General features: G+C 41.8%; 1 protein-coding gene across 5 annotated transcripts in view; it reads left to right on the forward strand.

Annotated features, from left to right (window-relative positions):
* MGAT4C (MGAT4 family member C) overlaps window positions 1–15,590 on the forward strand; it is a 685,173-nt gene that overhangs the window by 259,368 nt on the left and 410,215 nt on the right. The window contains exon 1 of one of the 5 annotated variants that reach the window (XM_073331150.2): window positions 9,505–9,591. The exons of 3 other annotated variants lie outside the window; for them this stretch is intronic. The gene's annotated coding sequence lies outside the window, so the exon portion shown is untranslated. Of the gene's footprint in view, window positions 1–9,504; window positions 9,592–15,590 lie in introns of those variants that run through there. One more of the 5 variants, XM_073331139.2, reaches the window with a different exon arrangement.

A 15,590-nucleotide genomic window follows, 5' to 3' on the forward strand; every position in this document is an offset into this window, starting at 1 on the left:
ATGTGAGACTTCAGACACTGTTTTTCCCCCTTTTTCTTAAGTATAAGTTGCTCCTCTTTTATTTTCCTCTTTCTGTGCTAAATGGTAACACTGGCTTTCTCTGCATGTAACACTTAACCTGCTGAACATCAAACACAGGATAGAGAAAACAGTATTTTAGCATTGGCACTGGAAGTGAAATGAAAGCTATTTAAATTTCACTTGTTCATTCATCTCACCTCTTAGAGTTGGAAATGTAATGTTGGTACAATGATGTATTCTAATAGTTATCTTTGCATTCTAAACCCATATGTTCAAATAATGTTTTTCCCAAAAATCTACACTTTGCGTGGATATTTCAGATCTTGTTTCAGCCCAGAAATGAATTGTTTTGAAAAGTTTGCTGAGATCAGTACCAGAGAGGGAAGAAAAAGTATTTTTCACACCATAAAACTTTCAGGCACTTGTTGAATTTTGGCTCTAACTCTGTATGTATTAATGGCCAAATTTGATTTCAGTATCACCAGTGTAAATTCAGTGATCTCCATTGATACTCAGTTCCTTATACTCAAGAGGATGTTTCACTTCACCTACGCCCTAGTCAGTGCTTTGCTGGATTGCCTGAAGGCTGCCATTACAGAGAGGAAGAAGATACTGAATCTGTTGATGAATCTGTGTCTTCTTTCTTTGAATATTCTGAGTTGGCTTCCTTTACATGTGTTTGTCCTGCTCAGAGTATCCAAATCTGAATCTTTCCCTTGCCATTAGACATCACTCAAGGGCATGGACATGGTTATCATCTGTCTATCATGCTGTTGAAGGAATGGCTGCCTTGTTGTGTTTCTATAACTTTTCTTTTTATGAGGATAGGTTATTGGCCCTAATGCTCAATCCCTAACCCTGGAGGCCAGTAAGCTGCTTTTCATCTGCTCCCTACTCTTTGACCTCTCCAATGTAGGTGTCCCTACCAGGACATATATCTCCCACTGGTGTATTCTCAAGGTCACTGGAATACACAAACTTTTCTATCATGTCAAAGTGAAATTCACAGGGTAAACTCAGAGTATCAGTTTCCCATAATGATTTTCTTGTGATTCTCACATCCTACTGATAGATCTTAATAGTATGCTGTGAAAGAGTTCACTCACTAGTAGAGCACCTCCTTGTGGCTGGGCATCATGTAAAGGCTCTTCCTCCATCTGGTGTCCCCTGCTGATGGTGTTTCTGTCACTGCAGTGGTCTCTCTTCTCATAACTTGGCCCTCTGGCTAGGTCATGATTTAGTCCACCCCTCTGGGGTAATAGAATCCAACAAATTAACAACCTAAATGTCTTCACCAAAAGGTCTTCAGTCCCAGCTCTGAGCCCTGTGGTCCTCACATCCCTCTATCAGGGTTCTCTGTTGATCTGTATCCAATTATCAGGTGTTTCACACTGTCTTCTCCAGTGGCTGGTAGAAGACCCTGGGCCTACCACCTACACTGGGTTGCAGCCCAGGGACCCTATAACCATCAGACAAAATCTACTCAGTCTTACTCCTTGCTACTGTTTCCCCAAACTACTTCTTACTCAGACTTTCTCTGACATTTTCCCCTGCAACCTCTCTAGATTCTTCCTTGTTTCAGGGATGGGACTCTCAAAGCCCTCTCTAGGAATCCCCTAACAAAATCCCAGCATAAAGATATAGCCAAAGCCCACTTCCCTCCTTGGACTTGACCTTGTGTCTTTCAATTAAATGTCTCTCAGCTCCCTCTCTGCAAGTTCAGTTCCTGCCCTTTATCAGAGCGTCCCAAAAGAGCCTGCTCCAGTCCACCGGTGGGTGTCCTATGTCACTCTTGGCTGCTAGCCAACCTCCTCTACCCAGGTGTGGATCTCAGGGCTTGCTCTCCCCCTGGTTGCCCTACACTAATCGCACAGAGTGACTGGAAACTCACTTCTTGCAAACCCCCTCTGCTCTAAATTTCATGGCTTTATCTCTACTAAAGGCTGGGCTCTCCCTTAGGTAGCACAATTTGCGACTCAGGCCTGCATTAACGTAATGTATTTGAGTGTATTTGTGTTATACACCCTATCACACATTCATTGCAGTTACTGAGTTACTCTCAAAATAAACTTCTTCATAATTTGTTTTGAATGGCTTGTAGTGTGGTTGCACTTTCATCCTATTCTTAAAGGTATGATCAGCTGGTTAACTCATGTCATTCCAATCAGTCCTAATAGTACTCTTCTCACTGGGCATTTCACTTTCCCATCTCTGCCAGTGCCTTCTTAGTTATTAAAATAAGATATTTGGCTTTGCATTACTGCTGCTCTATTTCTCCCATTTGCATAGTAGTTGTCTGTTCCCATAAATTGCTAGACTCCTTTCACATCTGTTGGAATTTGTTTGTTTGTTTGAGTTTGGCTGGAGCCGCTCAGCAAGTATCCAAAGTGACAAGTGATTTTTCGTGGCTCAGATTTGAGATGCCCAACTTGAGACATCTTTAATGAATCTTGATTTTCAGAGAGTGGATGCTCAGCACTCTCTGAAAACCAGTTCCCCTTAAAGGTGTTTCAAGTTGGGCACCCAAAACCACTAGTCACGTTTGAGAATCTTGGTCATAGTTCTTAGCTGAATGTTTGAATCTTGGTATACATCTCAAAGATGTTGTAGCTTCATGTTCTTATTCTCCACCTTCCATCACAAACAGGATGTCATCTGCTAAGAACTTGGTGCTTGGAAATCTGTCTCTAATGTGGTGCTGAGCACGTTCTGGAACACTTACAGATTCAGGCTGATTCACATATGCATTAATGGTAGTCAGTAGAACAGGCTGAAAGATGTATAAAACATCACATATTTTCTCCAGCTCCATGTGTTGGAATACATTCTTAACCTACAAGGCAATGAACATATTTTTATTGAATACTGCCATGTATTCTGCATAGTTTTTAGCATTTGTAGTGTTAATGGGTAGGGATTTCTTTTCAGTGCCTTAAGTGGTTTGGGAGTAATACAAATTCACTTCTTCTGATAATTTCCTCACCATCATTCTACCAGGCTGCTGATCAATTCCGTCCATCCCGTCCCCCTATCCCCCGCTGCCATTTGTAATAATTTTGTAGATTTCAGAATAAATATTTTTACCTAGATTCACAAAAGTACTTAGGTGCCTAAGTCTGGTTTTAGGCACCTAATTCCCAGTTTGAAGTTCTACTGCAATGCCCAAAATTCCTGCTAAACCCTGTAGGCACCTAAAGTTACTCTGCACCTACATTTTTGTAGTAACATTTCCTTAGGTGCCTATGTTTCTGTCTCTGGGCACGTTCAGTGCTGGCTCCCTCTAGGCATGTAGATGTCTATCTCCACCTAAACCTCAGAGCAATTCACAAATCAGGGGAATATAGATGGTGGGCTGCCTAAGTCAAATGCAGGGCCTGGTCCGGTAAGTCCCCTTTGAGCATGCCTAATGGATTCAGACAAGTTCACACAAAACAGCTGGGAGCTGGGAAAAGCATGCAGAGAAAGACATCTCTCATTACTTTTATCCCAGTAGCTATGGTACTCACCTGGGATGTGCGAGTCCCCCAGTTCAAGTCCTCCCTTCGGCTGAGAAGGAGAGAGGATTTGAACAGGGTTCTGCCACCTCTCAGGTGAGTGCTTTTAACAATTGGGTTATCCCAATATGGGGTACAGGGGCTTTGTCTCTCCTGTTGAAGTTGTTCCACTGTGGATAAAGGAGAGCTATTGGAGCAGGGGTGCTGGACCCTGGATCTCCCACATCCTGGGTAAGTGCTCTAACCACCAGACTACAGAGTCATTTTCATGCTTGTGCTCTCTTGTTCACTCTCTCTCTTTCTTGGCTTAAATGGCTCTTTTTCAATTATGATGCCCAACTTCCAGGCCTACATCCTCCTGATTTAACCTCGAGCCCGCTCCACCATTCCTTTTAAAAATGATACTTTGAGGAAATTCTTTCAAATTTTATTGGTTTATATTGGACACTGTGTGTGTGTGTGTGTGTGTGTGTGTGTGTGTGTGTGTGTGACAGCAAGAGAGAATAATATTAGTAAATTGACTAATACAGCAAATTATTGCTCAAGTATACATTTCTGCTAATTAATGCTAGTGCAGCACAAATTCCTCCTTTAGTGAACTCAACTACTGTTATATGGAAGAATGCAGGCAATACAGGTTATTTTAATGCCTATATTAAAGTAAACTAAGCCTATCACCATCTCTTCCAACTCCTAGTTATGAAGGCAGAAGAACATATCTCTCTACTACATCTGTAAAAAGTTAGATATACATTATTTAAATACAGTTGTATGTGTATGGTATGATGCCACGTGCAACTGACACTCTTCTTTTATGTTGAATGTACAAATCAAGGGAAAATTTGCTCATTCCTGATAAAGGGTCTGATCTGAAACCCAGTGAAGTCAATGGAAGGACCCTCATTGACTTCAGTGGCTTTGGATCTGACCTGATATGAAATTCTCAGTGTAGTAACTTTTTTTAATGGCAACCAGAAGTCAAAAGTTTACTCTAAAAGTATAAACTTTTGTCTATAATTAATATTATGTACTGTATAAACTTTCTTTAATGCTCAACTATATTAGTCCTTCTACATATTGACTAATTTATGCAGTTGAGTGTCCTCAGATAAGACCATTTTATGTCATCCTGATTGTTTCCAATGAATCATTGGCAGCAGTAGATTTAATAGAATACATATTTTAGAGCCATACAAGTGTCATTTTGCAGGTAGTACAGTCTTTATAATTTTAATCTCACATTATGATGACAACACTATCCTTGTGCAACGTTCAGAACCTGGAGATAATGATCAGAAAATGCAATAGCATAATTCAGACCAATACAATCACTTGGCTGGATGACAGTTTAAAACAAAATGCCAAGTTTCTAGCTCACTGTGTTTAACTCAAAACCAGTGCTGGATCATTGCTGGACCAAATCAACTGCTGTGCTCAAGAAGTGTAATCTAGACAAACAGTATGATGAATCTATGCAATACATGTCCCCAGGGGAGTGCCACTCAATTAAAACCAGAAAATAATCACTTTTTAAAAATATAGATACATAGATATGTGCCGTTTATGGCACATACTGTATCTACCAGGGATACTTAAGGTTAATTAAATAAGGGCTTGTTTCTTCATTTACTTATTTATTCTGAGATGCAGGTATATGTGGTCATAGAACTGTGCTTTCTTGTAGTGTGATGGCAATGAAAAAGATGAAGTACACAATATTCTTAGCGAGCATAAATGAAGGTCATGACCCCCTTTTTTCTACTTTTTTTTTAAGTATTTACCTAGAGAAAATGATTGGCAACCTTTCATTGCGTTTTCCAACCTTTGAAAAACTTGATTTTCTTTTTTTTTTAATGCTCAATTTACTCTTTCTTTCAGTTATATTTTGGGGGCTTAATAAATATTCAGATAAGTAACTGCACGCTTGGTCACAAAAAGTAACAGGGTGGGAAAGAAAAACCTGTAACTCCTTTGTTTTCTTAACAAGGTTTCTGCAGCAGCAATATGCTTTAATTTTACTAGAGACATCATCATTCCTTTAGGAGGTGGAGAAATTGTAGCAATTTCTGACAGCTTCATCACCAGCCATAGCCTCTAGAGTCTGAAAACTCTGTCCAGAAGTCTCTGTATAGAATAAATTAACATACTATTTTCTTTTCCTTTGAAGCCAAGCAGCAGTTTAGCAAAAATGATTGAAAAGAACATAAGTGTTACATCTAGATTCTCCTGAGCATGACCAAAAGGTGTGTGGACAGCAATTAGCTAGAATAATTTTATCCTCCTGTCAAAAGAATTTGGAAATTCAATTTAAATAAAGTAGTAGATAAATAAGACCCAACTTTTTTCTACAGAACATGTAAGGAAAACTTTGGCAATATACATTTAAACAAATGGATTTGTCATATAACTCTTGTGTTTTATTCTCACTGTCCTCTATGTTTAGAAGTCCTCTTTGTCTAAGATCAAATAATGACTGATCAATCACATTAACAGCATGAACGTAATGGACTGAAACCAGTGCTAGGAGAGAAGGCTGGTGTGTTGCACACTGTTATATTCTAGAGTCATGAGACTTCTTGCTAGTTTTCCATGTGAGTTTTTTCCAGCCCCTGTCTATTATCGTTACTCTTACCAACAGGTGGACTAACTGGTCTTTATGACAAGAAGGCTAGTTAGGCTGTGGAAGGATGCTTTTCCACAGGATGATCAACAAGTCTTCCAGGAGAGCCATAAAAACTCAAGAATCTATTCTACTAAGAGAGCCTCTTAGTATAACAAGAGAAGGCTCATTTGCAGAAGGTGAAGGAGTCTGCAATTACTTTGCATTTTCCTTGTTCAGTTCATTTCCTTGGGAAGGAAAATGTTTCTATTCATAATAGATATTCACATCAATGACTGACATTAGGAATACTCAATGCGCCCGCACCACCCATGGCATTCTCTGTGCTCCTTATCCATAGTTGCTGAAAAGTTTAAATCTTTCAGTAGTTTTCAGGATACTAAATGGTTTTTCCAGATCCCTAGGGAGTGTGACCACTTTGTAGTCTATGAGGATTTCCCTGTCAGATGAAGCCGGGGAGATTTTTAATTTAGGACCCTGGTCAGCTTGGATACATCAACCCTGATCTGTGTTTTCTATGTTACAGACTCAGGTTTTCAGTTACTGCTTGGTAGTAGGAAGTCAAGTCTCAGCCTGTGTCAGGTTGAAGTAAAACTCGTGGTGGTCACTGTAGAAGCCTTTTTGCCCATTCTGATAATACCAGCCCTGGAAAAGCTCAGGAGTCTGGAAAAATAAGTCTAGACTAATAATGATCTTGTCAAGTACGTATCTCATCTCTGTTGCAAATGTCCAAGGACATACTCTAGGCTTAGATTATCACTTGGCAACAAGGCAATTTGTGCATCTGAACCCAGTATCCCTTAGCCTGAGAGCATGGCTCCTGATAGTGACAAGTTCTACAGGCATTTTGTTTCTAAGCAGGTGGCCTGACCTGCCTGCCTTCTTAAAGCTCTCAGCTGGGTGTGTTTAGGTAGCAGATTGAAAAGATTTGTGGTATTACACAGTTGGATCCATGTGCACTCCTTTAATTTTCACCACACGTGGATTTCTTTTCTCCCTTCATTACTGGCTTAATCTGACTCTAAGTCTAGCTCCTCCTAGGTCCATTTGGCAACAATTTTGGCATATCAAAGCCCACTTAAAATCCGTCTTTAGGTCAATATCTCCGCATGGCCCCTTATTGTGAAGCTAAGCTTATATGGAACTTCATATTTTTCAAGCTCTCATTAAGCCACCTATGGGATGGGATCTTCCTGGAGTCCTGAGAAAAGTAATGAAACCTTTCCAGGGTATTGGTGAGCTTAAGGTTTTCTTTCATGGAGGGTCATATCCACTTCTAGGAGTGAATTTCGCTCATTGAATGAGTGTGATTTTGGTTTTAGTACCTTTTTCGGACTTATGATGATTTTTCTAGGATAAGAAGGTATTAAGGAATCTTCCAAAATCTCTTCCCAGTATGGTGATTTGTTCCCATTGTAGTAGGAATATCATAACGGCCATTTCTTCTCATGTCCACCTACCCAAACTTTTGGGGCCTCTTTTCACACATTTAATGTAAAAAGTTCCTTGGGAACGTTACTTAGGGCACACTAATTTCAAATACAAAGTGTCCTATAGGATGTGTGGGAACTTTAGACTTTATGCTCAAGCTTAGCTCTTTATAGCTGTCATAAATATAAAGGGAAGGGTAAACCCCTTTGAAATCCCTCCTGGCCAGGGGAAAGCTCCTCTCACCTGTAAAGGGTTAAGAAGCTAAAGGTAACCTCGCTGGCACCTGACCAAAATGACCAATGAGGAGACAAGATACTTTCAAAAGCTGGGAGGAGGGAGAGAAACAAAGGGTCTGTGTCTGTCTGCATGCTGGTTTCTGCCAGGGATAGACCAGGAATGGAGCCTTAAAACTTTTAGTAAGTAATCTAGCCTGGTATGTGTTAGATTATGATTTCTTTAAATGGCTGAGAAAAGAATTGTGCTGAATAGAATAACTATTTCTGTCTGTGTATCTTTTTTGTAACTTAAGGTTTTGCCTACAGGGGTTCTCCATGTTTTTGAATCTAATTACCCTGTAAGATATCTACCATCCTGATTTTACAGGGGGGATTTCTTTATTTCTATTTACTTCTATTTTTTATTAAAAGTCTTCTTGTAAAACACTGAATGCTTTTTCATTGTTCTCAGATCCAAGGGTTTGGATCTGTGGTCACCTATGCAAATTGGTGAGGCTTTTTATCCAACATTTCCCAGGAAAGGGGGGGTGCAAGTGTTGGGAGGATTGTTCATTGTTCTTAAGATCCAAGGGTCTGGGTCTGTAGTCACCTAGGCAAATTGGTGAGGCTTTTTACCAAACCTTGTCCAGGAAGTGGGGTGCAAGGTTTTGGGAAGTATTTTGGGGGGAAGGAGCGTCCAAACAGCTCTTCCCCAGTAACCAGTATTAGTTTGGTGGTGGTAGCGGCCAGTCCAAGGATAAAGGGTGTAATATTTTGTACCTTGGGGAAGTTTTTGACCTAAGCTGGTAAAGATAAGCTTAGGAGGGTTTTCATGCAGGTCCCCACATCTGTACCCTAGAGTTCAGAGTGGGGGAGGAACCTTGACAATAGCAAATCCCTTTTGGGTTTCATCTGTGCATCATGTGTGACAGAGTTTCTTGTTAAACCTAAATAAATGTAATGTGTGGTAGTGGATACTATTGCAAGAGTGTAATTGTTTAATACTCAAACATGACTGATTTGTAGCCTTCCAAATTAGACCATTGGTAATCTGATTTTAAAATGTTAAAGATAAGTGTAAGTTCAAAGTAATTTCAAAGAGTGACGGTACTGGAAGAATGACGCTGATTTCCCACTGACCCTGTGTTGCTTTTCAAGTACAGGGGCAGATTCTTTCTTGTTAATCATAACCATCTGTCCGAAGGAAACTCGTATATAGGTTGCAGCTCCTCAGAGTCCCTTGCTAGCACTTTAAGTGTGGAAAAGAACCACTGAATTAAGGTTTGATCAACAATAATTTCATATTGAATAAGTGTCAGGAATATTTTTCAATAATTAATAAACAGATTGGATTAACCACTCTGATAGCAAATCAATTGGAAATGATTTATTCAAACTATAACGCATGTCAATACACATAATTTTAAATTGAACTCTTTAAGCAAAGAAGCTGGTTGTCCTGTGTAAAATACTTAGTAAATATATTTGTAATTATTATTTATTGATTAAAACTAATAGAGACTGGCACTCAGTGTTGTCTATAACTAAACCACGGTAAATGCTTTCAGTATATTTAATAAGGCATGGTTTGTTTGTTTTTTAAATCTGTATTATGTGTATATATTATTCAATTAGTATCAAACATCCCTAAAACACAAACACCGTGCACATTGTTACATGCTGTTTTATGCTTTTTTTGTTTCCATATGACTGTGACTGGCTGGAGTGTAAATTGGTAAAATATTAAAAGTAGAACTGGATGAAACATTCAATTTTCTGAACCTCGGGAGAGATACCTGCTACAGAAAGGGTAAGCATGAAAAGATTTCTGTAATAAGTTGGCAGTCCCCAGGGTTTAACAGGAAGTGTTGACAGGGTGAATACATGGGGAATATCTTGAGGAAGTGGAATTGTAGAACTCATCATTAAAATTGTTTTTAATTGTTCACTTTATTAATATAACTTCATAAGCAAAGTTTTATGAATGAAACAACATTCATTCATAAAACTGGTTACCCCAATAACTGGCTAATTGAGTTTCACTTTCAATCCAATTGCTGCTTAAATTGCTGAAATTTACACTGTTTCAACATTGTAACTTCTGCTCAAATTTTTGTCATTCATGATACTTTTCTATATTGTAACTTCTGTTCACTGTTTGCCATTCCTTACACTTGTCCATATTGTAACTCAAACTTCATTTTAACTTGTCCCAAACTCCATTTTAAAATGCTCACTCCATTTTGTAAAAGCTTGCTGCAACCTTCATTTTTGCAAAACCCTGCTGTAATCTTGTTAGTTTAGTTTAGATGTATGAATGAGGTATGTATGGATGATGGACTCAACCTCCAGCCCCAGCCTGTCCTGATGAAATAAAGTGTCAACACCCAACAGCAGAGGATGCAGACAACAGGCCTGACAAAGTAAGAGGAGTCCACCCTCAAAAGAAAAGAATAAAAGTACAATTGAAGAAACCTCAAAGCCAGGTCCTAGGCTGAAAGTCATGCCTGCAATTGACGGGTGATCAATCACACCGAACCCAGAGGCAGCGTGACACAGCAAGACCTATAGACTCTGAATTCAAACTAAAGCCTACAAAAGGATGGGTGAGATGGAAGACTTTGAAGGGTAACATTCTGCTGCCAACATGGAAGGGCATCGGTGCATGCCCAACAGAGACCCAGCTCTTCCTTGTGCCCGGCTTTCCTGGCCAGTTAGCCGCCACAAGCTATGAACCCAAGCCACAATCTCAAGCCACGTTCAGGCCTGGTAACTATACAGCATCTGCAGAACCTGTGTGTGTGTATGAACGAAGGTGTGAATGAATGTGAAACTGAATGAAATATAACAGCTATAACTGACTGCCTACTACGATTCTTTTTGTATTCACAGTAAATGTGACATTTTGTCTTATCCCCTTTAATAAGATCCTGCTGGTTTTTATTTTATTGGTAGAACAGAATTTTCTCTTGGAGAATGCAGTTTCTTTCTGACCTTGAACCTCCAAGCAAACCACTGGGGATGGATTTTTTCCAACATTTGCAAAATAAACTACAATAATGGTTCAATTCACAAAACTCACTAAAGAATCAAACCCTTCAGGATTCACACAGATCTGGTCTAAAATACATTTTCAATTAATTTATTTTGTGCTGAAAAGTCAGAAACAGATGAACTAATAAGGAAGCAGCTTAGTTGGAAACACACACCATAATTATTGATTTTTTTTTGTAACGAAAGGGAGAAATATATATTGAAGATATTATTTAATGTGGATGGAATTTGAAGTAAATATTTTATTTTTTTTCTTGGACCAAGGTTCGTAGCTTGATGAATTGCTGCTATTTATTTGTGCTGTGTTAGTGCCTGGAGCCAAAATGGAACCCTATTGTGCATTTCTAGTGCGAGGGATAGCTCAGTGGTTTGAGCATTGGCCTGCTAAACCCAGGGTTGTGAGTTCAATCCTTGAGGGGGCCGTTTAGGGATCAGGGGATTGGTCCTGCTTTGAGCAGCAGGTTGGACTAGATGACCTCCTGAGGTCCCTTCCAACCCTGAGATTCTGTGATTCTGGGATTCTAAGTGCTGTACATATGTGTACTGTAAGAGACAGTCCTTGCCCTGAAGAGCTTAGTCTAAATAAACAAGATGCACAAAACTGGGAGAAAGGAATGATCATTATCCCTCTCTTGCAAACGGGAAACTGAGACACAAAGACACTGAGTGCCCTTTCCAAGGTAATAGAGGAAGCCTGTGGCATAGGCAGGATTTGACTTGAATGCCAGTGCCGTCCTTAACTATAAACCATCATCTTCTCTAAAAAAGAGGAGTACATGATAACTGCCCAAGATTACAGACAGATTAGAGGTAGATTCAGTCAACAGCTCTTCTAGAATTTTTTTATGCAGAAATTAAGCCCAGTTCCCGAAGCTGATTTAGGAGTTACTGCTGGCACATAAAACAGAAAAACGTAGATCTAAAGTGGATGATATTTGTACATGGGACCACACACTGTGACTTCAAGAGTGAAGCTGTGTTGGGTCACCACTCCCTTAAGCGTGCTGCTCTCTTGTGGATGCACCATGTTCCCTGATTCTTTGCTTGCATGTGCAATGTACTGTAGCTTTTATCTTGGCACAAAATACTTCATTATTTCTGTTCCGGTCAGGGCCAGTCTGTCCTACCTCTGTTGTTGTTGTCTCTTGGCAACAATAAAAATAAATGGAAGCAGGTAATTGCAGAGTTGGATTCTATTCGGTGGTATAGCTGCTGTGCACTGGGCTGCACAAGTTAAAAAAAAATAATTTACAGAGCTGTGCTCCTGTAAATGCGCTGACAGGGCCTATTATGCAACACGTTTTCGAGTTGTAACCATTCAGGCTAAAGTCTTAGAAACTGATGGATCAGAATGGTATGAAGGTGCACTACAATATGTATTTTGTTTATGAACTATGTGACTCCTCATGTCTACCTGTACATGCACTGTCTCCAGTTGTGGCTCCTGTAGGTTTTCAGACCCCACACCACCACATTGTTTGACCCATGGTCAGTTCTGGCCTCCCTTGCCTAGTGGTCCAACACTTCCAAGATGCCGATCGGCACCACTTTCTTTGCCTCTGTCCCAACTGCCACCCTGACCACGGATGCCTCCGTCATGGTGTGGGATGCTCACCTGAATTTGGAGGGCAGGGTGGCTGAGCAGCTGCAGAGATGGACAGAACTACTCCAGTGCCTGCAGGGGAGTGTTCTGGTGCTCAACCATTTGGTCCTGTCCATGCTCTGGCACCAGCTCAACACCCTGAGGCCCACCCCAGGTATCCTGGCCCTGCTCCAGAGGTTAACTTGAGTTCTTTTGGCCAGGAATGCACTGGGACTCTGGGGAGGTTTTTAGTCTTCCCTTGGAGAAAGGAAGTCAATGCCTGGTCTACCTTCACAGCCAGGTCTATGTCTTCCACCTTCAGGCCCTGCAGAGATTCTTTTACGGTTCAGGTAGTCTGGTGTGGAGCGTGTTGGCACACGCCTTCCTCTGCTGCCTCTGAGGGCTCCAATGCTGCTGGCAGCTCTTTTTTCTCCATCCAAGAGGTTTTACGTAAGCCCTCTCCTAACTGCTGGTCTTCTACCAGGACCTCCTCTGAACCTAGAAACTGGTCTTGGAGACTTGGTCCATGGTGGTCAACGAGGGGGCCGATCTCCTGGCGGAGACCTTGATACACAATCCCCAGCTCAGTGTGCAGCTGGTGGAGTCCCCCTCGGTGCACCAGAGGTTGGTCCTGGCAGGATCCACCAGGATTGGAGATCTCCTGGATTACGACCAGGGGGACTGGGTGGATCCCCTGGTGTTAGGTTGGTGCATGAGGCTCTCCACCCCTCATACTTCCTGGTATGTACTCCAGAAGGTGAGGGCAGACTTACTGACAGCCTCTCTGACTTTCCTTGACCAGTTCCTGTGGGAGCATTCTCCTCACCCGCCTTTTACCCCTGGCCCTCTGGATCTCATTGTGATGGGATCCCCAGAGTTCAACCTAGGAGTGTGGGACCACTGTGCCCCCTTAACTCTCCAGCCTGTGCAGTCTATCACAATGCTTTGCTAATTGCAAGCAGCGAACCCCTCCAGGTGCTTTTATCACTCAGCACAACAGCATGTGGAGCCCCACACCCAGCCAGATTACATGAATGCTCCCAGAGCCACTCATGAATCACACAGAGAAAGGCACCAGCCAAATCTCACCTTCTCCCAGCCTTGTACCTCAGGAATATACCATCTTGCACTGCTCAAGACCCTTTCTTCAGCAATGCAAGTTTATTAATTGGTTCACCACTTCGTCAATGGGAAGTGGACATACACCAACCTTTATAAATCTGAGCAGATTTACCAAGCACGTCAGGCAAACTCATTAAAGATAAATAGCAAAACAAGTTTATTGATTGCAAGAGAGAGATTTTAAGTGATTATAAGTGATTGGCAAAAATTCAGAGTAGTTACCAAAATAAAATAAAATATAAACACACAGTCTCAACTCTCAACCCTATTAGAGTGGGCAACATCTAGATTAAACAGTTTTTCACACCCCACGGGATATTGTAGTTCACAGTACACAGGTATCACCCTTGAAACCTAGGTCAGTCTCCTCTGTCGGAGTCTTCACTCTCCTGAGTGTCCTTGTTTCTTGCAGCATAGGTGGAGGGAGGAGAAAAGGCCACTGTGGACCACATGGGGCCACTGTGTTCTGTTTTATACCCTTAGTTCCATGTGCTTGGAGAACACAAGTCCAGGCATGTCTGGTTGGTGCTGCTGAGTCACCGTCAGGCAAGGTTGAGCAATTCTCCTGGTGTGACCTTGTGTAAGTGAGTCACTGCATTGTAGCTCCCTTGCTGGACAATGGCTGTTGATGGTTGTTCAACACCCATTTGGGCATTGTTTAGCTCCCTTGTCCTTGTCTCTGGGGATCTAATATCTGGGCAGTTTCCCAACTCACAGCATGTTTTAGTGACAACCATACAACACAATCTTATAATTTATTATGCACTAATGATATTCGTATTTAGATAGAACCATGGCTTTCAGGGATCATAACCTTTCTGCTGGTACCTCACATGGCATGCTTTATATGAAATATCATAATTATATATAAATTATGGATATGGGGTTACAGGGCGATCACCCGAGGTATAGTGTCACACTTGTTATCTGTCCCCTACGTTGTGAGTCCCCTCCATCTCCCCCCCCCCATGTTCTGAGCTGGCTGCCTGATCAGCAACCGTTTCATTTCTGAATTGCGCTGAGGAAACATCGGTACACACTCGTGCTTCACACACTTCATTTCCTCACCTTTGTGTCCCGCCCCGATATAAGTGGCAGGACCTTTTGCCATCTGTGGAAGGTGAGGAACTCCAATGGGGCCAGTCTGTATTCCACCTTGGTTCCACAGCCCACCAGGGATAACAGCTGGCAGCTCTTTCATGGAGCTGTGAACACGAGAATTTACTTGGTGTAATTCACCCCTATCCCCAACACTTGCCCTTTTTGTGGCATGAGGGAGAGTCTGGCACACATTTATCTTGAGTGTGCCAGATTGCAGCCCCTTTTCCAGCTCCTCAAGAATCTTCTCCTAAGGTTCTGGTTGCACTTTTCCCTGCATCTCTTGATTTATGCACACCATGTCCAGGACCCTATGAAGTCGCGGTATCACTTCGTCATCCTCCTCCTGGCATTGGCAAAAGCAACCATTTATAAAACAGGAGGAGGATGCTGGATGGGGAGGTGCTCTGCGACGGAGGGGGCCTACTTCCATTCCTCCATACAATTGTGTCCAAGCAGAGTTCCTCTGGGCAGCGTCTACTCTTTTCCTAGACACCTTTGAGGAACAGCGGGTGATATCCAGAGTTCTCTGCTTTGTGTCCCCTTGGTTCCTTGATTATGGCCCTATGACCTCTCTTCTAGCTCTGTTTTTTTCCTCAGATGCTCCCTCCCTTAGGCTGGGGGAGGACCTTTAGACATGGGTGGACTTGCACTCCTGTCCTCCACACTGATCACTGCTTTCTACTCATCTGCATTTGGAATACATATAGGGACCATCAGAAGAAGGAGAAGTAGTAGTAGTTACTTTTCCTGTAAGTGGAAGTTCTTCAAGATGTGTGGTCCCTATTTGCATTCCAATACCCGCCCATCGTCCCCTCTGCTGAGGACTGTGCTGCTCAGCAGTAAGAGAGTGACTGAGGGGGCATCATCCCATACAGCCTCATATAACCTCGCCTGGAACACGAGGCTATATACAATGCACATGTGGGTCAATGGACACTGCTACAGAAATC

This window comes from Lepidochelys kempii, chromosome 1 (genome assembly GCF_965140285.1).
Source record: "Lepidochelys kempii isolate rLepKem1 chromosome 1, rLepKem1.hap1, whole genome shotgun sequence".
In the NCBI taxonomy this organism is placed as follows: Eukaryota; Metazoa; Chordata; order Testudines; family Cheloniidae; genus Lepidochelys; species Lepidochelys kempii.